Genomic DNA, 12,467 nt, shown 5'->3' on the forward strand with positions numbered 1-12,467 from the left:
GGTGGCAGGTTCAGAGCATGAATGGGGGGATAGAATCCATCTTCTGGACGGGAAACTCCTGGGAAATTGAGTTAATGTGAAATGTTTCACAGTCATCTTCCATGGCTTAGATTAGCAGGAGAGAGCTCTAAGTTTCTACATAAAAAGAACACAGCTTTGGAAACAATTACTTGTTGCTTACTTGATGTCTAAAGGTGCCAAGTTTGGTGGGAGACTGGAAAACATCACACCACTCGCCAAGTGGTTTCTGCATTTGAGGATCTGTGACTAAGTTCCTGTGGGGTGAACCACTGAAAGCTCACAACAATTCACTATGGTACATGTTAGTGTGTGTGTGTGTGTGTGTGTGTGTGTGTGTGTGTGTGTGTGTGTGATCTGTGTGTGTGCGTGCACATGCATACACACTCAAGCACACACACGTTTATTGAGGCAAAATTTACAATAGATTTAGCCACCAATCAATGACATTCAATGCAGCCCACCTTTGTGACTCTCCCTCTAGTTCCAGAGCATTTTCGTCACCTCAGAGGAAAGCACACATCCTTCATATTAGCTCCTCAGGGCTGCTGTAACAAAACACTACACCTAGAGACTTCAAATAACAGAAGATTGACATCTCACAGTTCTGTGGACAGGAAGAACCACAGGTGATGTAGGACTAGACCTCCTCTGTGGCTGGTGGAATCTCCGTGTGCTTCTGACTTGCTTCCAGCATGGACAGGAGTCTTGGTGATCACTGGCCTTCAGCTGCATCTCCAGTGTGCTCATCGTAAAGCCACTGTCCTGTGTATGTGCACACTGTCATCCCTATGTCCATCTTTGCGTCCAAATTCCTGCTTCTTAAAATGATGCCCATCGCACTTCATTGGGGACCACCTCTGACTATAGAGGTTACATTCTCAGCTGTTTGGGCCTACATTTCTACCTTTTCTAGGGAACATAATCTATTATTATTGACTCAGTAGGCCTATTGACTACTATTGACTATTGACTCAGTAGGCCATTAAGACTCAGTAGGCCATTAAGAAATCCCTCTTCTTTCCTATCTTTCTCACCTTTGGTACCCTCCAATCTACTTCCTGCTTCTCTGAATTTACCTACTCTGTACATTCCATATAGACAAAAGCATCTGATATGTGACCTTTTCGGGGGATGTCTCTCATTGAGCTCAACGTTTCTGAGGTCTGTGGAGGCTATAACTGGTATTGCTGCTTTATTCTTTTTCTTTTAAACTTCATTCCACTTTATGGCTGAATACTATCATCCTTATTTTCCAAATGAAGAAACTGCTACACATAAAGGTTAAATAGCATGTCCAAGGGCAAATGATGAGATTTCAGAAGGCCGGGGAATGTGCTCGTGCATTGTTAAGGAACAGAAAGGAGGGAGCACTAGATAGAGAGTGGCCGAGCAACACGAGGAGAAAGGCAGCTGGAGGCAGGAAGTCCCCGGCATCTTAGGAATGGCGCCTAAGGTTCAAGTTCAGTGTTGAACTGTTGCCACTCTCCTTAGGCCAATTTGCTGTTTCTGTGAGGTATGCTTTGGAGGAACAATAAGTGTGTCTAAAGCAGAGAAAGACATTTAGAGATGATCAGAAAGCACAAGTTCCTGGACATTTTATGAAGTCATGGACATCTATTTATGCATTCATTTCTCAAGGAATTTGGAAGAGGGTACTTTAGGACTTGGAGAACAGTCCACATAGAAGATCTGATGTATCAAAAGTCATCCTGTTTCCAAGACAACCATAACTATCTGTATCATCTTAACCTCGCCCCCCCCCCCCCTCCAACCGCCTTTGTGGGTACCAAAGTTCTTTGTGTTACAAAAAAAAAAAAAAAAAAAAAAAGATGCTGAAATTGCTCCTATGTCAGGTCAGTTCCAGGAGAGTCTAAGGATTTTAACAATTGCACGAATCTAGTTGCCAAACCAGAGAGATGTGGCTCTGTACAATGTAAGAAAAAAAAAAAGATTTGAGGACTTGTGAGGATCACCTCGAGGAGAGAGGGCCTCATTGGTGTCCCATAATTGCCATAACAAGCAACATAGAGTGGTTACCTTAAAACTATAGCAATGTATCCCTTCAGACTTCCAGAGGTTAGACAGGATGTCAGCACAATTGATTGCCTCTGGAGGCCTCAGAGGGGCGTCTGTTTCATTAGTCCAAGGCCAGTGTATTGGTCAGGGTTTGCTAGAGGAACAGAGGCAATGAGTGAGTAAGTGTTACAACGGAGATTTACAGGGTATGGCCTAGGGCTTGATAGAGCAGAGGCTGGATCCAGTGTTAACAAGATGTTATCTGGAACCAGATAAAAGGGATGGCTGCACTTACCTATTTATGTAGATAATAGATTGTCCCTCCTTGTTTTGACTTTGTGAGTGGGTGTATTTGTGTGTGCATGTGTACGTGTTCATGTGTGCATGTGTACGTGCTCACATACAGCAAGTGCTTTACCAAAAGAAACATCTCCTCATCCTCATCCCCCTTGTGATTTTTTTTTTCAAAACGAATGCAATCCCTCTCAGCTAAAAACAAAGGAGGCACATTTAATAGGAACTCAAATACCAAATACCCATTTCTCAAACATGTGGATGATGAATGTGAACCTTGCCACATGCTTGTTGTCCTTTGGCATGCCAAGGGGTTGTAGGGCGTAGGGCTACATTCTGACCACATGTAATCTCAGAAGACAAAATCTTCTTTAAAAAGTTATTTAAAGATTAGTTTTAACATGTATCAATATGTTTCTATGCCACTCTGAAAAGTATGACTTTCTCATAAGAAAAAAAAAAGAGATAGTCTTGCATGTTAATTTTGCTTACATTTTTTCTTGTGCTGCCAGTATGATCCAAAGGTTCCATTCACAGAACTTCACAGGAGGTTAAACAACGCTTGTTTAGATCAGTTTCTCCATGAGAAAACCAATGAGTCGAAACAATGTTTTGACTTAATTTTCCCCCCAACTCAAGTTATGGGCTCAAGGTAAAGGTTTGGGATGTTCATTCTGTCAAAGAAAAGACGGAAGGGAGACAATTCAGGACATGTACGACAGAGATGCAGCAGCTATAGGATTTGAGGGAGCCCAGCAAAGTGGGAGAGAGTCTTATTACTAAGTTAAGAAATCCATGGAACAGAAACTATTTGGAACTGGATGCAGTGTATTCATAGTTTATAATTGCACCCAAATCAGCTGTGAGAGTCTCCTAACCAAATAGAAGCCACAGTTGACAGACATAAACATTTCTATTTATACACAGAGAAATTGAACTATAAAATATTTGTGATCGAGATGATACGGAATTGAAAACACGCTGCACATGCAGAATAAGTATTTCTAGCTTTTCTGTCTGCTCTTAGGCTTTGGAAAGGCTGGGCCCTCCCTGGAAGGCTACTTTGGTAATGAACTCCAGCATACCACAGTGTACACTGACCTTTTACCTTTTTTTAAAAAATAAATGCATTCTCTAAATGTTTGCATTTTGTTCGAATCAGCTGGTAATCCTTAAGCAAGGATTAGCCGCATTGCGAGCCAAGAACTTCAGCTCTTGAGGCTTTTAGGGAAATGTAATTGTTGAAAACAGAACTTGGGGAGGGTCAGGGGAGGAGAAAGCGGAGAGAAGCAGCAAAAAACAGATTTTGTTTGTAAGAGCCACAGTGACACTTGATTCTTTGTAAACTAATTTTTAAAAAAGAAAAAAAAAAAGAACTTCTACATAGGAAAGCGAAGGAAGTGTCAAACCAATAGTATCATTTGAATCTGGGATTAATGTTGCTCTGCAGTCTTGATCTATTGCTGACGCTTCTGTAATTAAGTGATTTCTAAATCAGAACGGAATGAAACAGAGAATGCCTATGTTTTTTTTGGCGTCTAAATTTGGCAAAACTGTTCTAAAAATCATAAACAGATAGCTTACTTGATAAGCTCTGTTTTGTAAATCATTTGCCAGAGAAACTCTCTCTGGATTGTGAATGGGAATTCCTGGAAAGAAGCTGTGTCTGCAAAGACTGAGTGGAGCTGAGGTGATACTGTGGAGATGTTGGAATGTTGCAGGTCCAGAGGCTGCAGGTCCAATTACACCTTACCTTGGGCTTTAGCCCTAAATAGCTATTGCTTTCCCAGCCCTTCGTCAACACTAACACCCTGTGATTAACGGATAACAGCCTTTGACATCTATTAACTTTCGCAGACAAGGAGCTTCCACCAAGCCCAAAGCTAAGACAGTCATCAGGTAGCATTTGAGGTCTATAGGACCCCCACCTTGCTGGGAACCACTTTCCTGATGTTGTTCCCAATCTATTTGTAAAATTCTCTTACTATAAAAACTCCATGAAGCTGCTTTCTCATTGGAACATTAAGTTTGTGGAGACCTAAATGTGTGTTCCTGGCCATGGTCGCTCGTATTTGCTCCAGAATAAAGCACAGCTTTTATTTCTTAAAGATAAGAGCTGTTTCTTCCAATGATAGACTACAAGCAAAGGGCCAGGCATGGTGGTGTGTGTCTAGTACTCTGGAACCTGGTACAAGAGGATCACAAGCTTGGAGCTCACTCAGGAAAAGAAATGGAAAAGGACAATCCCTTGAAAAGATTTGGATTGAGACATTAACACATTTTAATAGGAAAAGTTAGAATAGAGAATATGCTCTGTTTTGTAGGAATAGTTCTCAGTTCACGAGGTCTTTTAGCATTGTAGAGAGAATATTTTCTTGCTGGGGTGGTAGTTCAGTGGTAGAGCACATTCCCAACTGTGCAAGGCCCTCGTTTCAATCCCAGTACGGTTAGAGTCTAAAAAGAGTGTTTTCTTTATTAAATGCATATGGCCAAATGCATATGGTCCATTGAGTCTCAGTAACTTCAAACTTATGAAATACACAATTGAACACTGAAAAAGATTGTAGGCAATTTTACGAAAATAACCCATATATTGAGATATATTCTTTAAAAAATGCTAACAACATGTTATCAGACATGGAAATGATCACATAATTATTACAAGTGATTAGGAACCAGGGATGATAGTCTGCTTAATACTGTTTCAAAATTATCTAGACAATCAATCTAATAAACTTTAAAACTTTTGCTTTAATGTACATTGCCCTTTTAATTTTGAGAAATGATTTTAGCTTTGACAATGATTTATGACTTAAATGATTTTATAGACCTACCATTAGTGAAACCAATTTGTCAATCTACAAATGTACCCTTAAAAATTATATAGTGTTTGTTTATTTTTCTCTCACTGTCAAAATTATCCCAGTGTGGATAATTAATTATATCTCACGTGGTTAAAACAGATGTCTATTTTGAATGTTCGCTGTTATAATTCCATTGCCTCATTTATGGCTTCTGATGGTGATTCACAGACATCTATCCGAGACTCCCGAATGCCAAGAACTGAAAAGTACCTGCTAATGAGCATAAAATTCCTCACCTGGGAAATGAGTGTGCCTTGGGATTGACTCTTCACCCTCCAGCGCGGCTCAACTTCTCTCTACCGTAATTGTAACAGTAACAGCAGTTTCTATTTCTCACAGGTAACTCTGCAGTAAATAAATGGCTTTTTAAAAGTTTATTTTGACAATTATATTGCATTCATTATCTGTCTTTAACAAATCACTTCATTGTTTATTTATATTATGGTATGTGATTCGCCTTGATGTAGCAGAACGTAATCCCTTTAGCCTTAGTCCACACTATCACAAACATACTCACTAATGAGTTCATTAAGAGTCAAATAATTAGGTAATTGGTGGCTTAAATGCCTTGTATCATTCAGAAATCCACAGTGGGTTTTGTTATAGGTAATTAAAGAGCAGAGGTGACATACAAAAGGCATTATTTACCCCCCTTTAATGTGAGAGATCATGGGCTCTTGCTATGCCAAAACTCACTAATCACACTTCTGTCCCCAATTCTATGTGCTCAAGTGCAATAAAGCATGTGGATCTTCCTTTCTGCATGAAAGGTGGTTGGCTATGTATCTCTCTATACTCTTGTTAATTCATTAGTAGATTTGGGCTGTTAATATCACTCTATAATAGAATTGCTGTGAGGATTAAGAGTTAACAGGGTAAAGTGCTTTGCAAGGGCTTGTGGTAACCACTCAACCGTCATTATCCTGAGCATCTTTGATTCGTGTTTTCTAAGAGAATTCATGCAGAAAGGAAGATCCACATGCTTTATTGCACTTGAGCACATAGAATTGGGGACAGAAGTGGTTTTTAATCTCCCTTAATTTAAATCCTCATTTCCAAGCTGAGGCAGCCAATGGATGGGCAGGAAGCATTCTGGCTAGTCTAGAATCCAGGTCTAGAAGTCAGAATTCTGGACATCCGCATCCTCCCCAATACCATAGTAGTACAGTTTTCCCCGGGAGCCACAATTTTCAAGTGTATTTGCTGAAAATCCAAGATCGCTTTCTATTCAGCAAGGCTTCTCCTTGTTTAATCTCCAGAGAGTTCAGGCAACTTGACCCTAGTTGAGTTGAGGGGTCAGGTTTCTCAGCAGGTGAGACATGGAAGGGCTTAACACTATGTTGCCCTCACTGACCAGCCTCAGGAGCTGGGCTTCTTGGGGTGGGCTGCTGAACCCTGATACACCATTTTCTCTTGGGAAAATGTTGCACAGACAAACTTCCTATCGCACAACCAAACTTCTAGGCCATTTGGGCCCACCAACAAAAGGGAGTGGAGTGTAAGGCAGATGTGTCTGCCATAAACCCCCTGTGAACTTGGCTGTTTCTGCTAGGCTTTGTATTGTATCATCATCTAAGAAGTTCTGTTTCTTCCCTCTCCTGACTCTTCCCTTGGTCCCTTCCCACTCATCTCATAATAGTGATTAAGACCTAATTTATGCTAGAGTCCTTGTGAGTCTGGTTTCTTCAAAGGGGGCGCGTAGCACATCTGGGAATGAGCACATTGGATGCTCTTTCATCAAGACCCGCAGCTCAGCGAGTGCCGGGAAGCTGAGAGCCAGGAGGCCATCTAGCATATCCCCGGGGCTTTCTAACTCTTCTCAAAGTGGGGACATTGGCCAGCAGCAAAATTAATAAGATGACCCACCTCTTCCCTGGCCCCAGTCCATAGGAGAACTGGCTCCACGGAGTCAGAGACTGAAGGGAGGCAGACAGGATGTAATGAACCAGGGACGTATGACAGAAGTGTGTGGGTCTGGCTGCAGGCAAGAGCAGCTGGTTCCTGTGACTCAAAAGGAAAAAGCTTATCTACTGTCAGGACAAAGGGGACTTTATCCAAGTCAGAACATACCTGGCTTATCCCAAGTAATATCAAGGACACCAGTCCCCCTCTTTATGTTGGTGGTTCGGGAGTCATGTGAGGAAAACTGGCCAGCGCTACACAGGGGCAGATTTAATGGCTCAAGATGGCTATAGTCAGGTCATGCTGGGTCCCTAGCAGCTCTCTATGGGACTGGTCATTCAGTCCACAGCCAATAGAGTCTCTGGCTTAGTCCAGCAGAGCTTGGTGATCAAGGGAGAGGCAGCCAGGCTTGGATGTGGTGCAGGCTGTGTATGAGAGGCCAGAGGAGGAACTGAATTCTGTTTAGGGGTGAAGTGAAATGACAAGGTCAGAAAGATCAGCTCAACATTGTGAGTCTCATTCACAACATCTATTCTCTTTCTCTCTTGTATAACAGGCATGGATTTTGTTTATAGCAAAAACATTACAAATTCGCAAGGAGCCAGTGGGATAGAAGTGATGCCTCCTGCTATGGCCTGGATATGTCCACATTTTTTGTTAGAAATTTAAGCTCCAAATTTATATATATGTTAGTGGTGTTTGGAGGGAGACCCTCTAGGAAATAATTAGGATTCAATGAGGTCATGAGCATGAGGTCCTCAGGGTGACATTAGTGGCTCTGTCTTGCTGTGTCATGCTTTTGTCATGTTACAACACACTGAGCAGACCTCCTCACCAGATGCTGACTAGATGCCAGTGTCCTGCTCTTGGACTTCCCAGTCCTCAGAACCTCAGGTCCAAACAAACCTCTATTACTCATAGGTTCCCAATCTCTAGTAGTTTGTTAGGACAATAGAACATGGACAAAGTTATCCACTGAACAAGACTTCTAGAAAAGCTATTTCTTTATGATAAAAGGCTAGAATCTGGAGAAGACATTTTGATCATGAAGATGAAAGTTCTAGTCTAAGGCAGACAGTTACAGGGGCTTGGGACTTGGTTGGCCCTCCAGACATGCTCTATGAGTCCTGCACCCCGATCTGTTGTGAGCTAAGCAAGCATCCCTGTGTGAGCGTTCTTCACTGATGGCAGCAGCATCCTCGCCTTCCACTGTCAAGTGAGCTTTCCCATTTGAGAGTGGGACATGCTCAGAAACAGCACAAAAGCTCTAGGAGCCTCCACTTCCCATCTCCAAAATGAGGGTGATGCTTTCTTTTCTGTACAAGTCTAGAAGAACTTCGAAGAACTATGTCATTGTTAAGCACTTCATAGGATCCCACCGTGGTTGTAGGGAAGAACTTAGCCTTGTCCGTCTTAAGGAAGTAAAAGTAGATGGTTTGGTGGGGTAGGTAGGTAAAGAAAGAGGATTCAGAGGGGAAGGCAATTAGTTTGCAGAAATAATGAACAAGCCCAGAGTTAGGAAATCTGAGGGCAGAGCTGCCAATACACCCTCCAGGGAACAAGCCCAGATGTGGGAATGTGCCGCAGGCCAAGCCCATCGCCTGCTGCATTTCCTTAAGTGTTTCTTGCCAAGGTGAGAAAGCAAGGTCTGTGTGTGGGTGGGCTGGTGTGCAAGAGGATGCATTTGGGTGGCTGCAGCTGGTGAAGAATGAGGGTCCTGGAGGTGAAGGTAGGTCTCCATACTTGCATCAAGAAGATGAATGAGTGGATGAAAGGATGGATGGATGTTTGTACATCTGCATGTGTCATGCTGGACCTTGGGCAGTGGTAGGTGTGAGAATAATATACTCAATCCAATCCCAATTTTCTTCTCTCTCTCTATTCTTTTTAACAACAGAAGGATTGGTATATTCTGGCTAAGTGATGCAGGTTTCTCCCTAGAATAAGGAAGAGATTCCAAAACTGGCACTGACGGAATATACTAAAAGCCACTGAATAATTTACTTCAAATGTGTAGACTGTATAGCATTTTTGGTTTGAGTGTCAAGCATCCCCAGCAGGCCCATGTGTTAAAACCTTGGTCCCTGCTGGTGGCACTGTTTTGGAATGTTGTGCAATCTTTACCACATGGAGCCTGTGGTGGGATTTGAGGGTTATGGACTGGCTCTGTTCCTGGCCCGAGTTCTCTGCTTCCTGATTCACTGAGATGTGAGCTAAGTCTCTTGCCTCTGTTGCCAGGGACCCAGCTGCTTCAGCTGCCATGCATTTCCTGTCATGGTGGAATGTCCCCTATCAAACCCCGAACCCAGTTCTTCCTCCTTTAAGTTGCTTCTTTTCTGGTATTTGGCCATAGCGACAAGAGAGAAAAGCAGCCAATACACACAGCCTTTTAATAAGAGCCCAGGAAGGGGATAAGGGAAAAAGGACATTTTCTTGTTTGGTCGTTAGGACCAGGACAAAGGTTCTCCTGGAAATGATTCTCGGCTGGCTGCTCTGCTCTGCTGCTGGTGTGCATCACGGTGCAGGTACATCCTCAGTTCTATCACAGGAACTGTTTCACTCTCCCAGATGCAGGTCCTGCCTCAGTGTTGCTGTGGGTCTGTTTCTTCTCTTTTGCCTGGTCCTATGAAGTTAAGTTTCCTTGACACCTCCCTAGTAAACCCTTCCCTTGAAATTGAAATCGCCACCCTATCACTTCATCAAGCTGTTGTTATTTTCAGTGAGGCTACTGGCAACTTGAGGGCGGGAACCATGAAGCATCTGATTTCTCTCCAGTCCGTGATATGCCAATGGTGGGAAATGAAGGGAAACATCTCTCGCAGGGACTAATCTTCATGGCTAACGTTGTTTAGGACTGCCTTCATTTGGTGACAGTATAAAAGCCAAGCTGACGATTTCATCACTGCTCTTGCATTTTCTCCAGCACACCCATGCCTTGCTTTGCACTAGGGATAGCCACTTCCACACTTCCTGCCTTAGCTCGCCTCTGGTGCAGTGCCTTGATGTGGTACGTACTTTATAGATGAGCCTGAGATGAGCATGCCAGGGTCAGACAAAGGCTGAGGAGGAAATTCTGCTCACAGCGAAGGAAGCAGCCAGAACTTAGAGACATTTCATAGATCAGGCTAGTGAGAGAAAACTCTGGGGCATGTAGAGGAGTCAAGAACAAATAGATCCACTTATGAGTCAGTACATACCATGTTTGTCCTTCTGAGTCTGGGTCATCTCACTCAGGATGATATTTTCTAGTTCCATTCATTTGCCTGCAAATTTCATGGTATCATTGTTTTTTACTGTTGAATAGTACTCCATTGTGTATATGTGCCACATTTTCTTTATCTATACTAGACTAGGCCCTCTGGATAGGTGAGACAGTTATTTAACTTAAACTGGTTAGGCGGCCCCCAGGCAGTGGGATTGGGATCTGTCCCTGGTGCACGAGCTGGCTTTTTGGACAGTGCCTATGGTGAGACACCTTGCACAGCCTTGGTGCAGGGGCGGGGGGGGGGGGGGGGGGTTGGACCTGCCTCAACTGAATGTACCAGGCTCAGCTGACTCCCTATGGGAGACCTTGCCTTGGAGGAGGTGGGAATGGGAAGCGGGTTGGGGGGAGGGGAGGCTGGGGGTGGGAAGAAGGAGGGGGGGGATCTGTGGTTGGTATGTAAAATGAATAGAAAATTTCTTAATAAAAAAGAACAAATAGAAGCAGGCAGATTCCATGCAATGCATTCCAAGATCCAGAAGAAGTTAGGTAAGAGGATTTACGATGATGTCTTAGTGAGTCTAGTTGCTGTAATAATTATCACTGACTGGGTGACTATGCTTCATGCCACCCTGCTGTGGTGGTGATGACTCTTATCACTTCTTTCTATAAGGTGCCTTGGTGTATTTCAACCCAAGCCTAGGAGAAGGCAGCTCACTGGATGTCATGGGGATGATGGGATGTGAAATGACCACTGTATTATTTTTGTTTCTCCAGGACAACAGGGTTCTGCATTGTCAGATTATTAAAGGATGTCACTGAGAAATACAAAACAACCCAACCCTGGCCTTATCATCATTCATGCATCATATCAAAATTTAATTTATATGAAGTGTATAATTTTCCCCCTTCCCTTCCCTCCCCTCCCTTTTGTAGGTGGGGTTCTCACTGTGGAGTTCAGTCTGGCTTGGAACTTGGTATGTAGCCCAGGCTGGCCTCTAACTCACAGTCGGTCTCCAGAAGTGCTGGGAATAAAGATGTAAACCACCACACCGCCTTTTGATCTTTATTATCAAAGATGCTTTGTTTTCCAACATGTTTGATAAAGTTGACACTCTTCGTGTGTCCTGTGGATTGCCATCCCTGAAGACACCCTTCCCTGCAGAAGTCTTTGCCCTTGGGTTTCCGGTTTCCTTCAGGCAAAGTTGACTCACACCCACAAGTGCTATATCCATAAAGGAGGAGTCTGGAGGGCTCTCACCTGGGCCAGAGGACCACCCACGCAGCTGGTATCTCCATGCCTGCTTTGTCCTGCAGCTCTGGTGGATTCTGACCTCTCATTATTGGGCTTTTGAGACCATCCATTCCCATCCAGGCCTACCTACAGACTAAGAAAGCGAAACTTTCATTGCTGTCTTTCAAAATTTTCCATTTGCTTTGCATGTGAGCTGGGACAGAGTCGCTCTCTCGAGTGCCTCAGTTTTCCTATGTGTAAAATACAACTCACAGAATTCCTCTCTTGGAGAAAAATACACCATTTTAAGGAATATTTATGTCTTAAAATGTGTGAGTCCCCTTAGGACAGAAATGGTAACTATTAAATATCACTTCCAGGAACCTCCTTGGGAAAGTGGCTGATTCCTATTGAGGAGAGTAGCACAGAGGATGAGCTCAGAGAATCTGGTTGGTCCTGAAGACAAACACACTGTTCAGAGAAGGCTAGGGTGCACGGGCACATCACATGGACTCAGGAACTGACCGGGTAGGCTCATACTGTCCAGATGGGATGGCTTAGGCATCAGGAGCTACCGAAACAAGTGGAACATATCTAGTGCTTTACACTCCCAAGTTCAGTGCTTCTTAAAAGAAGAAGAACCCCATTGGTTATTTTCAGAACCCAGGAAATTGCCTTGTTATTTTGAAAACTGGCAAGTGAAAGAATCAAGCATTTACTGACATTTACTGTATGAATTCTACCTTGGGGAAACCAAGTAGTTGGGCCAGAAGTTTTTCCTTTATATGACTGTTCTGGCTAATAAACAAAACATGAGCGATGGCATTGGGATAGAATCTTTTACAACCTCACATTGAGTAAACAGATCCAGGCCAAAGTTTCTCAGTTTCGCACTACTGACACTGTGGGCTACACGACCCTTTGTTATAGGGCA

General features: G+C 43.2%; 1 long non-coding RNA gene across 2 annotated transcripts in view; it reads right to left on the reverse strand.

Moving 5' to 3' along the window:
* Window positions 1-405: 405 nt before the first annotated feature.
* LOC128104015 (uncharacterized) overlaps window positions 406-12,467 on the reverse strand; it is a 36,770-nt gene continuing 24,708 nt past the window's right edge. Inside the window, exons 2-5 of one of the 2 annotated variants that reach the window (XR_008215835.1) lie at window positions 5,432-5,540; window positions 2,824-3,005; window positions 2,059-2,191; window positions 406-1,562 (exon numbers count right to left, since the gene is read on the reverse strand). This is a non-coding gene — a long non-coding RNA (uncharacterized LOC128104015). Of the gene's footprint in view, window positions 1,563-2,058; window positions 3,006-5,431; window positions 5,541-12,467 lie in introns of both variants that reach the window. The other variant, XR_008215834.1, reaches the window with a different exon arrangement.

The sequence above is a fragment of the Peromyscus californicus genome, unplaced genomic scaffold (genome assembly GCF_007827085.1).
Source record: "Peromyscus californicus insignis strain IS unplaced genomic scaffold, ASM782708v3 Scaffold_8__1_contigs__length_139910024, whole genome shotgun sequence".
Taxonomy (NCBI): domain Eukaryota; kingdom Metazoa; phylum Chordata; class Mammalia; order Rodentia; family Cricetidae; genus Peromyscus; species Peromyscus californicus.